The following is a 13,688-nucleotide window of genomic DNA, read 5'->3' as shown; positions in this document are numbered from 1 at the left end:
CCCAGGCCAGGAACAAGGCCTCCTGTCACCTGCCAAGGCCTCAGTGGAGGCCTCAATGACAAGACAGAGTATGTCTTGGATGTACAGGGCCGGCTCTATGGAAGAGAGGTGGCTTGAGCCCAAATCCTCTAACTCAAGAAAGCTCCCTGTGAGCATGTGTGTGCGTGCCCACCTGCCACAATGGCTGCCTTTGTCACCCTCATCCTCAGGTGCCTCCGCGTGCCTCGAATGACCAATCCCCTTCTCCAGGGCACTGTGTGCTGCTCTCCCAGGTTGTCACTCTACAGTTTGTCTCTTCATTCCCACAGACACAGCCCCTCTCTAGGATGGGCCTGCTGCAGAGACACGCAAGCTACAGAGAACCCTAAGATTGACTCAGGGGTTGGGCTTCTCATGGAACCCACTCTTTCCAGAGCAGGCCAGTCCCCTGAGGCATGGCGTCCAACTCCTTGTCTCCTTCCAAATCACTTTCTCCAAAGGAATCTCCTCGGTTCCTCTGTCTTCCTTTTTCTTTCCCTTTCTCTCGAAGACACTCACAGTCTCAGTGTAGCCCAAGCTAGTGTCTAAGTCCCTAAATAACTGAGGATAGCCTTGAACCTTTACCCATCCTGCCGCTACCTCCCCAGTGCTAGGGTGTGAGTCACCATGACATTCATTCAGTGCTGGGGTGGAACCGATGGCTCTGTGAATGCTACTCCAGCAGTCCCTTTACCGACGGAGCTACTGCTCCCCCTCCATTCACTGCCAAATAAGAAGGCATGGTTTCGGGACCTAACCTTTGCATGATCTTGAATTCTCACACAGTTATGCAGAGCAGTGTCCGTGCTGCTATCCCATGGGTGGGAAACACCAGGGTCGCCTGCCTGCAGAGAGGATCAGGGACTGGGAAAAGCCTGTGTCTTCATCAGCAGAGCAAGTGGCTTAGAAGAGTAGACCTCAGGCAGTGTGAGAAGGCTGGGTGGGGGAGCCATCAAGAAGCTAACGGTAAAAGTCTGGAGATGTAGCTCAGTTCGTAGAGTTGCCTAGCGTGTTGGACACCTTGGGTTTAATGCACCTCACAAGCCAGGTCTGGTGGTGCACACCTGTAATCCCAGTACTCAGGAGACAGAGGTAGGAGAATCAGGGGTACAAGGACATCTCTGGCTACACAGTGAATTCAAGTCCAGCCTAGGCTACATCAGACCCCGCCCTAAAATATTAAAAAAATGTTTCACCCCTCACTTGGGCACTGCGCCTTCTGGAGGGCAGGCTGCCTGCCCTCTCTTTCTCCTCCATGGTTTCACCCACTGTGAAGGTGGGAGGAGACCCACTGCGGAAAGATGAGGGGACAGATAAGCCACTCTCTTGTCTGGGTAGGTATAAATCAGAGTGGGAGCTTTGGGGCTGGTGTCTTCTTTGGCATTCAAAGTGTCATTAATTATACATTAAGTGTTTGAAAGGAAAAGACATCAGTAGCCTATAGGATGTGTTTGCATGGTAATAGAGGATTGATTAGATGCAATATCTATACTGTGGGCTACCGGGATTTGGGTCCCCTAGCTTTGCAGACGCAGTAAATTACGGCCACAAAAATCTCATCCGTGGTGAATTATGGCTTCTAACTCGCTGAAGGGATTCTCAGTGCCTGCGAATGAGAGACAGTAGCGTCACCTGGCCAAGAGCAGGAAGCAAGCATGGCCTTGTGCCCACTGCTGGGAAGCTGGTTTCCTGGGTAGGCAGCCCCCAGCCCAGACCTGAGTTCCTCTACCTCTGCAGGAGCTCAACAGACAGAGCAGGAGCCACTTCCTGAGCCTCCATTCTGCCAACAGCTCAGTCACGATTCCCTCTGGGAGTCAGAGGCGCGAGTAAAAGGAAGATGTGAGTGTTGCTTCTTTAACTGAAAGCTGTATGTCCCCCTTTAATGAGAAACCAGGGGAGCCTGGAGCAGAGCCACCCCCACTCCTGGGGAGATGAGGGCTGCCAAAATCCTGCAGTCTGGAGCCCATGCTGGTACCTCCCGAGGCAGGAAAGATAGGCTTCCACCTAGGAAGCTCTGACAATAATGACCATATTTGTCCTGTGCTTGGCCAGATCCACACCCGGTGTATCTATTAACTGGCTTTACCTCCAGCAACCCTGTGTGCCAAGTGATCCCATAAAGCCCAGGCAAGGGCAGGGAAGATGGCTCGGTGGGTAACATGATGATCGTGCAAGCATAAGGCTCAGATCTCCAGCAGCCAGGTAAAAAGCCAAGTGAGGAAGTGCGTCTATAATCCCACCTTTGGGGAGGTGGAGACCAGAGAATCCCTGGGGTTTGCTGGACAGTCCTAGCCAATTGGTGAGTTTTGGTTCACTGAAAGACCCTGCCTCAAAAGATAAGGCAGGGAGTGATTGAGGAAAACCATCAACACCTATGTCTTACCTTCTCGTGCATGTGCACAATGTGCACACGTACACACACAAAGAAATAAATAAGCAAACCCATGTACAAATGGGGAGGCTAAGGCATAGAGCAACATTCCCAAGACATCAGTGTTCAGAGGATGCTTTTGTTGAAACCTTCCCTGACCTCATTTATAACTGCAGTCCCTCCCCAGCCCATCACTCGCTCTCGCTCGCTCTCTCTGTCCCCAGTCTCACTTGTCATCTCATCATCTGCTAACTTATTTTTACTCTAACACACCCACAGGGACCAGGGTGGTGTCTGTGTCTCTTGTGTTATCACACGGCTTCCCCACCAACGGCCCACAGCAGGCTCTCAGTAACAGCTCCGTGGATGGGATTCTGTTGAATCACTCCTCCAAGGTGACCCGGCTTTTGCATGCAGGGCTGGATTCAAATCTAGACACTGTGGTCTCTGACTCAATAGCCTGCATGACAGAGCTTACCAGGGATGACAGCCTTCCCTCTGATTGAAATGTGAATGTCATCGGGTGCCAGCTCACTCCATGGTGACTGAGACTCCCTCCTGGCAACAGCAAGCCTGGAATCTTTCTAGTCCCCCAACCCCTAGCTGAGCTAGGGAGAAAGCCAGGACTTGTAGAAATGGCTCCCATCTGACTCTTTGCAAGCAAAATCATGCATACCAGAGACTGAGTCCTTTCCAGATACACCTCAGCTGGTCAAGAGGTGCTGGTGGCTCCTGCCTACAAACAAAGCCCAGCTCCAGCACCCATCTCCAAGAATGAGTGCGTCCATTGACTGGTGGGGCGCCAATGAGACCCTGGAGGTGTGTGCCTGCATTTGCTGAGTTCCACCTGCCTCTCGGTCATCGGCCACTATCTGCATGAAGGCCACAGTCTCAACCAACACTGCCCCTATCCCAGCATTCCCTGGGAAGCCAGCTTTGGCATAGTCTCCATCATACTCAAGAACAACAGTGCCCCAGAACAGATTTCTTCTCTGGACCCATGGCTTGCCAAATGCTCTTCGCACCCAGAGACAGCACACACCAGGGGAAGGAGCCAGAGTCTCAGTGGTCCAGGAGTTCCATCGTGGTATGTGAGACCCTAGATAAGTCCCTCCCCTTTTCCAGCACACAGCTATGGAATCATGAAGTGTCACTTGCTCATCAGGACATCCCTTGGTGCTCCTGAGCTGGGCCTGGCTGACTTTGCTGGTTTGCATCCTTATCCTGAATCCCTTTTCCTCTCTCTCTCTCTCTCTCTCTCTCTCTCTCTCTCTCTCTCTCTCTCTTTCTCTCTCTCTCTGCTCTGAGATAGCAGTCCTGTCCCCCAGTAAAACCCCGTGCGTGTATGTGTGTGTTTATGTGTGTGTGTGTGTTAAGTGTGCACATGTTCATGTGTATATGTGTGAGTATGAAGGTCAGAGGTTAGCCTCAGGTATCATCCTTCAACCCCTGTCTAGCTTGTTCTTGGAACAGAGTCTCTCACTGAAACCCGGTTCAGTCTCTTGCTGGACAAGCATGAGAATGTGTGTTGAGATTCTCCAAAGTCCACACAGAAAGCCAGGCAGAGCAGTGCATCCTTGTAACACCAGTACTGGGAGGCAAGGACAGGTAATGCCCCAGAGCTCACTGTGAGTTCCAGGTTCAGTGAGAGACCCTGTCTCAAAGATAGATGAGAGAGAGAAAGAGGGGGAGAGAGAGGAGGAGGAAGAGGAGGAAGAGGAGGAAGAGGAGGAAGAAGAGGAGGAGGAAGAAGAGGAGGAAGAGGAAGAGGAGGAAGAGGAAGAGGAGGAGGAGGAGAGAGCAATTAAGAACAATCCTCAATGGGGCTAGAGATGGCTCAGTGGTTGAGAGCACTGAGTGTTCTTCCAGAGGTCCTGAGTTCAATTCCCAGCAACCACATGGTAGCTCACAACCATCTGTAATGAGATCTGGTGCCCTCTTCTGGCATGCAGGCATACATGCAGGCAGAACACTGTGTACATAATAAATAAATAATCATTTTTTAAAATGAGAAGCAGAACCAGGACGGCAGTCCACATCCACAGAGGGAACATAGCACCTGGGGCTGGGCCATGAAGAATATGCTGGTCAGGTATAACTGCCTGAGGAAGCTTTCAGGATGTCATTGTGACATAAGATGACTGACAGATCATATGTTAGAGGTTTTAAAGGAGAAAAAGAAACACAGTTCAACCTCTCTGTTTTCCAAGGCTACCTCAGGCCCATGGAGCATGTTAGCTTCCCTGCTGTTCCCTTCTGCAGATCTAAGCCCAGGAACTAGAGGAACAGATGACAGGTTGGGCTGGCCCCTGCCCAGACCTGCCTCAAGAGAATATCTTCACTGTTATCCCAAAGTCCAGGACCTCCACCTACAGACCAGGGACTTTACCTGACAGCGGGAGGAGCTGAGAGAAAAGCAATGGTTTCTGGGTGTCTTTCCCTGCTCCCTTTCCCTGAATTCTGTGAGGGGGAGAAAAAGTCTGAACCAGAGGGGGAAAAAAAAGGAAAGAAAAAGCTAAAAAGGCTTATTATAATGACCTTCAGGAAAAGCAACTACATTTTACCTTGAGAACTGCAGAACTGAAAGTCAGTCTGTATGGACCATGCAAATGAGATGCAAACACGGATGCAAATGACCTAGGGCTCTCCTAGCTGCAGCAGTAGCAGTTTCCCAAGCCCAGAACGCCTCTAGAGGGAGGTAGAGAGAAGAGACAGAGGGCAATTAGCCAGTGTCCTGGGGACTCTTGAGAGGCTTGTCTAGGGATGGGAGGACGAGCAGGGGACACCCTAAAGACCTTAGAGAGGCTCCAGGCCCCAGGCTGCTCTATGCACTAGGCTACCCAACCCTGGCAGAATCTGTCCGTAATAGGTCTTCAGTGTACACAGAGATGCATGCAGACGTGAGGGTGCTCACACTCGGGCACAGCCACTTGCAGACAAAAATCACACCAAGTCAGACCACGATGACACACCCCTTTCCATGACACTGCTCAGATAAGACGTACATATTCATAGAAAACACAACACGGCAAGAGACATCAGAACCCACCCACACAGACCCGAGAGGAGAGTCAAACAGCCACATATACAGGTACAGGGCAGTCAGAGGGTCTGTCTAGAAAGAAAAGGCCAAATGACTAAAATACCTCCTTGGCCAATATGGCGTGGGAACTTGAACCCGCAAAGGGGCCATCAGAAGTAGGGCTGAGTACTTAATATTCATGGGTAAGGAAAAGAAGGAACCCCAAGGCGGGCTGAGCCAGCCATGATGTTGTGTGCCCATCATCCTGATCCTTGGGAGCATCAAGGCCAGCCTCCATGGGAGTCTGAAGCCAGCCTGGGCTCCATAGCACCCTGTCTCAAAAAAATTTTTTTAAAAAAGCAAAGATGAAGACCTGATACCCCCAAAGCAACAGCAGAGAGCAAAAGACAGAATCAACTGTTTGCAGTGATGGCAAGCCCAGGCATGGGACAAGCCCTTCACCCTAGAGCTCATCATAGCCCAAGTCAGATTTCTGTTTTGAGAAACAAGGTCCTCCCAAGGCTGGTCCTTAAGGTCCTCCTGCCTCAGCCTTCTGGGTGCTGTGATTACAGAGGGATACCACTATGCCCAACCTAAGACACGGAAGCTTTTTTTTTTTTTTAAAGACATGTAGCCCAGGCTAGCTTCCAACTCACCTGTAAGCCAGGATAACCTTAAACTCCCAGTCCTTCCTCTACTCCCCATGTGCTGAGATTACAGGTGAGCCCACAACCCCTGCTATAATGCAGGCCTAGAGATTGAATCTGAGCTTCATGCATGCTAGGCAAGCACTTTCCTACCGGCCCATACATAGCCTCACCTCAAGCCCCCACCCTTACCCCCACTTTCGATGATGCCTCATGCTATAGCATTTGTCTCTGTCCAGGTGCCCCAGAACCTTCCCAGTCCTAGTGGGATTGGGGAATGTTTTACAGTTCCTGACGCCCAAGCCTGCAGGTTTCCACCCCACCTGGTCCTTGGAGGCACTCGGGCTTTTTCCCATCCTGCTCTGTCATCTTCTCGGCTGAGAGTACTCGTTGATTCCGCTCTGTGGATAATCTAATTTGGAAGTCTGAGGGAGGAGAGGAATGGTTTCCAAATGGGATACAAGACAGGGTTTTTAGAAGCCACCTGTCCCTGGGTGACTGTTCACAGAAGAGAATGACTCTTTCCCCAAAAGTATACAAACTTGAAATGCCACCCAGCCCACTCGCTCCTCCACACACAAAAAGAAATGTGCTTTTCAGAGCAACGACTGAATAAGCTCTCTCGCTTCCTGCCACAAAGCATGGAGTCGTTCTGGGAAGTCACCACCCCTCCAGGTCTCTGGGTCCCTAGTTACCTATGAGAGGCAGAACAAGCCAGCTCTGGAGGCTTTGTCCCTCTCACACCTTGTAGACTTCCTGACATTCACCCCATAGTGTTCCCCGGAACTGTGTCCTGTCCCTGGTGAGTCACTGCTGGTGCCTGAGTAGAAGGGCAGCTGAGGCCTTGTCTCCAGTCAAGGGAACAAGACAAATTCAGAAAAAGACCCGGAGTGAAGCTCACCCAACACCCCGAGCCCCAAGCCTGGCTACCCAAGACCCTTTCCATCTTCCCCGTAACTGCTTTAGGTGAGAAGAGAGCCCAGGATGTAGGGGGCAGCCTTAAAACATGAGGCCTGATTATCAGCGTGCACCCGAGGGGCTGTGAAATGCCAGCTCACTTTCTCTGAGTGTAGTTCAGAGCCTCAGACTCCCTTCCCAAATTAATATTCATGGGGCTGGCATGCCATTTATTTGCATATGTAGATTATTGCTCATCCTCTGCAGGAGAGAAAAAGTTTGGGGGTGTTTATATTTATTGTATTTATTTTAAGCTCTGGTGATAAAGCAGGCGGGTCAGGCAGGTTGCTAGAGCAGGGAAATAGATCCTAGAGATAGGATCTACAAAACCAACCCCAAAGCAGCAGCCTCTGGAAGGCATCCCATGAAGCCCCTCCCTCAGAAGGCCCTAGAAGGTTACCATTTGAGGTAGGCATCCAGTTTGGGCCAGTCACTTGAACTTTCCAAGACCCGGCTTCTTTTATTCAAATGCATGTTCATGTTTGCATGCACCTGGGGACTGGGTGTTGAGTTTGGGTGACGACTCCCCACTCTTAAACCTTGTTTAGAGCCTACATTCAATCTGTGGTGCCCTAAGAAGACTCTAGCCCACTCGCTCCTGTGCCAAACGCCTTATGTTTCCAGTACCTCAGCGGAGCTCCCACCCTGCCCAATGTCTCTGAAGCCATCAGCGACTCTGAGAACCTTTATTCAGTCTTCTCCTGGTCCACTGGCCTCGCCCCCTTTTCTGCCTCAAATAGTGTTCAGCGGAAAGCTGGCAGTCTGAAGTGAGTAGTTCAAAGTTCTGGGGAGTTACAAAAGCAACAGTGCAGTGTGAGAGCAGAAACCAGCAGGCCAGGGGTGGCAAGAATGTCCACAAGATACTTAAGTATAGAGAAAGGCCAGCCCTGCGCTGCCCCCAGCACTGCCCCCAGCGCCCCCTGCTGGCCACCTCTGCTCCCTGACACCTTGCAAGACCGAAAGTAACTAAAACTGCCTAAAGTAATGTTCCACATATGGGAAGCATTCATTAAAATTAGTCCCTTCAATTGAGGTTGAATGAAAAAAAACAGGGTTTTTTTTTAGGAAAATAATCTATTCCTCTGGTTTATGAATTCAATAAACACCTGCTGAGAGCCAGGCCTGGTGATGAATGCCTGTATTCCCAGCTCTGAGGAGGATCAAGAGTTCAAGGTCATCCGTGGCTACACAGCTAGTTCAAGGCCAATCTGTGCTGTATTAGACCCCGCCTCAAGAAATAAACAAATAGCCATTGAATTGTCCTGAATGCACAAGGCCCTGGTTCACCGCCACTGCCACCACCACCAACACCACCATCACCACCACCATCACTACCACCACCACCTAATGGCCACAAATAAGGACCCAGCCTGTCTCTTTTCGATCTCAGTGGGTTTAGATCTGACTGGGAGAGACAGGAGCACCCTGAAATAATGCTGAATGACGCCACCAGCAGCGTCCTATTAAACATGGGATTTGTGGTGTGAGCAGTAATTGCTACAGTTCAGGGAAGGAGAGGTCAATACTTTGAGATCACTGTGGGCACCAGCACTTAGGGAAGCTCTAATGAGGAACCAGCTCGAAGCAGGCCTTAAAGGGAGGGGTTCTCCCAGAAAACCCAGAGAAGGGCAAGGCTTACTGCCATGGCAAAGAGGCCTTGAAGTGAGGTGAGGAGAAGACTAGAGGTGAGGTAGGTAGAGATCCAGCATGGGGAGGTGAGAAGAGAAGGGAACAGGTGAGATGAGAAGAGGCTTAGGAGGGGAGGAGGGAAGAGGTTTAGCAGGGGAGAAAAATGATAAGACAAGGCAGACTGTGAGAAACCCAAATATCTACTTGGGAAGCTTATGCCTCACCCTGTGAGTGAAGGGTCCATGTAACCCTGTTTCAGAAATGTCTCAATGGAAAAAAATAGATAGGAAATCCCCGACTGCTGGACAGCGGCCTCAGAGCTGCTGCACAAGGGTCTCGTAGCGTGGATTCCGAGCCCACAGCCACTTCTGCATGACATCCGCACTGTCTCTCTAACAAAGTCCCTCAGACTGTTCTAGAAAGCCTGTCTTTCTACATACTCATCCCTGCACCACAGGATGACAGAGCAGGACGCTGGTGTCGTCACCCAGAATTCCACAGGAGTTTTCTCAAGCCAGGGAGCTACATCCGAGGAAAACAGTAAAGATAAAGGTTGTGCTTAGACACTGGAAAGGGAGCATAGGAATCCCGGGTCCTGGGGAGAGCAAAAGGCTCTGCTAAAGTCGGGTCCAAGCACTGAGAATATGGCCAGTGAAAACAAAGAACCACAATGGAAGAGGCCTGAGAAATGGATGCCACCAGATTCCATGATATCATCCAAGCCAAGGTCATGTATACTCCTGGAATCCCAGCACTCAAGAGGCTGTAACATGAGGATTGACAGTTCAATGTCATCCTCATCCACCAGTGAACTTGAGGCCAGTCTGGGCTCCATGAGGCTCTGTGTCAAAAATACACACCCCAAAACCCCACAATGACAAGGAGGAGGAAGAAGAGGAGGAGACTGATGATGATGATGACGATGATAGTGATGGTGACAATTGTGGTGACAATGGTGATGATGATATAATGCAGTTAATGCTGAGACATGGCCTAAGAAGTCAATACTAATGAACAAGCTAGCACTGAAGTCGTGAGTCCAGCATCATGACGGAGCAGCAGGAGCTGCCTCTGACCCACAATGGCGATACCTACCCCACAAGCACCATCAACCACCATCCTGGGTTTGTGGCTCAGTGGGTAGAGCACTCGCCCAACATGTGAGGAGCACTGGGTTTGAACCCCCAAACCACATAAACCCAATGAGATGATACACACCTGTAATCCCAGCACTCAGGAGGTGGAGGCAGGAGGATTCAAAGTTCAAGGTCATCCTCAGCTACACAGAGAATCTGGATGATTAAGACCCTGTCTCAAGGCAGTTTCTGTGGTCGCACGGGAAGATTGTATTCTAGCCTGATTGTTGTATGCCACCACTGGGAAAGAAAAAGAGTAAACCAGGCAGACAGAGCTTTCAACCTTCCCTGACTTCAGTGCCAGAGTCTTGGGATATGCCCTAATTACTGCCACCTCTGGGAAGCCTACCGTGACTACTGTGGCTCCTGCTGATGATATAGTTTTCTGCTATGGTTGCTTTTTTGGCTAGCCATCTTGCCTCTTAAATATCTAAGATGGCTATGATAGAATCCACATACATCTCCTGAATTCGGTTATATATTCCCTGATGTTCAAAGTAAAATCTTCAAACCCTCTACTTGCCTTGTATTGGTCAAATGTAGTCATTGGGCTAACTCTGATTTATCTTCCTCATCAATCCCATTATATAGATGAGTAAACCAAGGCACAAAAGGTTAAAATACTTTACCCAGAGGTTTAAGCAGAGTAGAGAGGATTCAAATCCCCGTCTTAAACTCTGCAGCTTGATGCTTTTGATCCTTTCCAATTTTGTTCCTTTCTGAGACTCAGTAGCCCATCAGGATTGTTCTAGACCAACTGTGAACGTCTCTTCCCCTTGCCTCTGCTTAGTTTAGGCATGGCACTGGAATCACAAGTTCAGCCAAGAAGACAAAAGGCAAAATTTAATCAGAGCCTGGGGAAAGGCTCCCTTCCTTGCCTTTTCTGCCACTGGACATGATTTTGAAGACGAAACACTTGGAACCACTGCAGCCATTTTGTGACCTTGAGAACAAAGGATGAAGTATCTGGATCTTCCGTGATGCAGCCAAGCCACGGAAAGAAACAACCTTGGAGCAGAAAATAGCCTAGACCTCTTGTTATAGGAGATACCAAGTTCCTTATTGTTCCAACTAGGAGAGTTCAGGTCTTCTGCTGCTTGCAGCTCTGACACCCTCTCCAGTCAAGGGCTCTTGTCTCTATAGCTACCTGAGCTGTTACTGATGATAAATGAGATATATTAGTCCTATTCCCCACCCTCACTGAGCCTACCCCAAGGTTGGGCGTTCGATAAAGATTCGATCTATATTTGATTTTGAGTCTCCCCTTCCTCGCCATCTCTGACGGGATCATTTTTCCCTTTTCTGAGCCTGGCGGATCCCAAGTTTCTGCCTCGCATTCTGACAGTGGTCTTACCATAACTAACCACTGGTCCTCCCTTCTCCTCCTCCACCTTCAAGGATCAAGATACATGCAAGGTACTCACACTGGCCCGGAGTGGCCATTAGCACAAGTTCGAATTCCTAAATATTTGTTCTTGGAAACGTCTTTCTCAATTAAATCTCACCCAAATGTTTGACTCGGGTTGAATGAATTCCAACCTCGTGCTCCAGAACGACATGTTGTGGCTGCATAATTACTGCAGCTAGCTTTATTTGTTATAAAAAAAATAAAGAAATAAACATGGATTGCTGTTCCTTCTCGACTGTAAAATAATCAATAAATAGAATCCAGATGAAAAATGCTAGCATTTAGGGAGAACAATTCTGTTATGATTCTTTTCTTTGGGGTCTAATTAATGCACATGGTAGATGGACCCCATCAGCAAGTGGAAGAGGCTCCCCCTCCTACTGAGATTCCTCTCCAAGTCAGACACAGACAGACAGACAGACAGACAGACAGACAGAAGGTGTCGACAAACAGAACATGTGCTGCAGATGCCTCAAAACCTTGCTCTGTTCCCACAGGCTGTTTCTTATTTTCTTTTTTTTTTCTCTTTCTTTCTTTTTTTCCTTTGTTCCCTGAGAACACCTTGCATGGCAACTGTCAAATAAAGCATAGCCACACCGGTATCGGGAGAAGCATCTTGCTGACTCTTGTCTTTCCTTCCTCCCTTCCCTCTTTTCCTTCCTTCTTCCTTGTATTCTTTTCACCCTCCCTCTCTTCCTTGATGTGAGACAGGGTCTCACTTAGCTTAGACTCTCCTTGAACTTGCAGCTTAGTGGAGGATGACCTTGAACTCCTGATCCTCCTGCCTCCATCCCCGGTGTGCCGAAATGAGAGGCCTGTGCCACCACACCGGGACGGGGGGGTTGCTCAGTGTGGGGGTTCAAACAAGCTCTGGCAAGCATTCGGCCATCAGAGCCACCTCCCCGTCTACTGCTTTCCTTTTAAATGAAGAAGACACACCTTTCTGGACAATGGCCACCCTGGCCATGCAAGTTTCATGAGGGGCTCAGGGAGTGGATGGCACCTTCTCAATTATAACACTACGCTCTAATAAACCCCCACAGAGCCACAGGGCACAGTCTGCAGCCAACACATGACACCTATTTATTCCCTAATTACATGACAATATATTCTCTGTGTGTGTGCTGATGAAGATAAAATATTCTTTTAATTCTATGGCAACCTGGGGGCTGGGGGGATGGGACCACATATAAGCGTGTCCTGGGAGTCCCTGGTGCTAAATCACAGCCTTGTCCCAGCCCCCACTCCAGTAGGGTCTCCAAGAAAATCAGTCCCTTTCCTCTGTTGCCCACACCTAAAATGTGATTCTCACAGCGAGAGCATCAGCATGGGGAAGAGCTGGATAGAAAGGGCAATTAGCAAGACCACCCCAGGCCCACCGATCTTACAGCTGAGGGCGAGTCCAAGAAGCTGTGCTGATATAAGCCCTCCCCCTGCAGAAGCATGACCCCTTCAGCCTCCAGACAGACAAACTGGCTCCAGTTCTTATGCATATTTATTCTATGTGTGTGCATGTGTGCATATGCATATACAGTGCATATGCACATGCTGGTGCATGAATGCATGCAGAGGGCTGGGGTCAACCTCAGGTGTCATCCTCAAGAGCTGTCCACCTTGCTTTTGAGGCTGGGTCTCTCCCTAGGACCTGGGACTCATCCATTAGGCTAGACGGTCTGTTCGTCTGAGTCTGTCCATCTGAGTCTGTCTATCTGTCTGTCTGGTGAGTCCCAGGGACCCTCCTGTCTGTGCCTCCCCAGCGATCACTGCACTCAGCCTTTCATGAGGGTTCTGGGACTCACACTCAAGTCCTCACACTTGCACAGTAAGCCCTTCACTGACTGAGTCATCCCCCCAGTTCAGAAGAACAACACTTTAACTTAAATGGGACATCAAGGACATCTGAATTCTGGGTCCCCTAGACTGCACAACTGCCCCAATCTACAGACTTGAGGTTCCACTTATCGGTCTGTTCAGTGGGGCTCTAGAGCTTACCAAGCAGCTGTGGGTGCTGGAGTTTCAGAGGTACACAGTCACCTGGCAGCAGTCTCTATGGAGACCTAGAAAGATCACAGTTGCCAACATGCATCAGCTACCTCCTGCCATGCTCTGACCAGCAGAAACTCTTCAGGGCTGCTCTCTAGTGCCACATAGAAGATCAACAATTCAGCTGTCCTGGGTCACCCCTGGCAACTAGCTGACACGCCAAACTTCAGAGCCAATGGTTTCACCATGGAACCACTTGAGGTGAGGCTGGAGTCATTTGTTATATTGCCAACCGTTCTTCAGAGGTCCTTTATGTGCCTCTTCCTTACAACTAGACTGTAAGCATAGGAGAGAGGACCTAGGGTGTCAGCATAGTGAGATGGGGACCATCCTTGCCTGGGTTCCTGGGCCCAAGGAGGAACCGCAGTGCTAACTGCTGACCAGATGTCCCTAGAAGAGGAAATGCCCAGCTGCTACAAAGCCCAGAATGCACAAGCACCTAGATTCTATTACATTT

The 13,688-nt window shown here is 49.6% G+C and overlaps 1 protein-coding gene across 25 annotated transcripts in view; it reads right to left on the bottom strand.

Annotated features, from left to right (window-relative positions):
• The window catches only part of Megf11 (multiple EGF-like-domains 11), a 325,661-nt gene that overhangs the window by 309,190 nt on the left and 2,783 nt on the right, over positions 1-13,688 (bottom strand). For 2 of the 25 annotated variants that reach the window (XM_039082447.2, XM_063266407.1), the window contains exon 2: positions 13,181-13,245. The exons of the other annotated variants lie outside the window; for them this stretch is intronic. The gene's annotated coding sequence lies outside the window, so the exon portion shown is untranslated. The remainder of the gene's footprint in view (positions 1-13,180; positions 13,246-13,688) is intronic. 25 annotated transcript variants of the gene reach the window in all.

Source organism: Rattus norvegicus, chromosome 8 (genome assembly GCF_036323735.1).
Source record: "Rattus norvegicus strain BN/NHsdMcwi chromosome 8, GRCr8, whole genome shotgun sequence".
NCBI classification, from domain to species: Eukaryota; Metazoa; Chordata; class Mammalia; order Rodentia; family Muridae; genus Rattus; species Rattus norvegicus.
The sequence above is the reverse complement of the archived record's forward strand: the minus strand, read 5'-3'. Positions and strand labels throughout refer to the sequence as shown.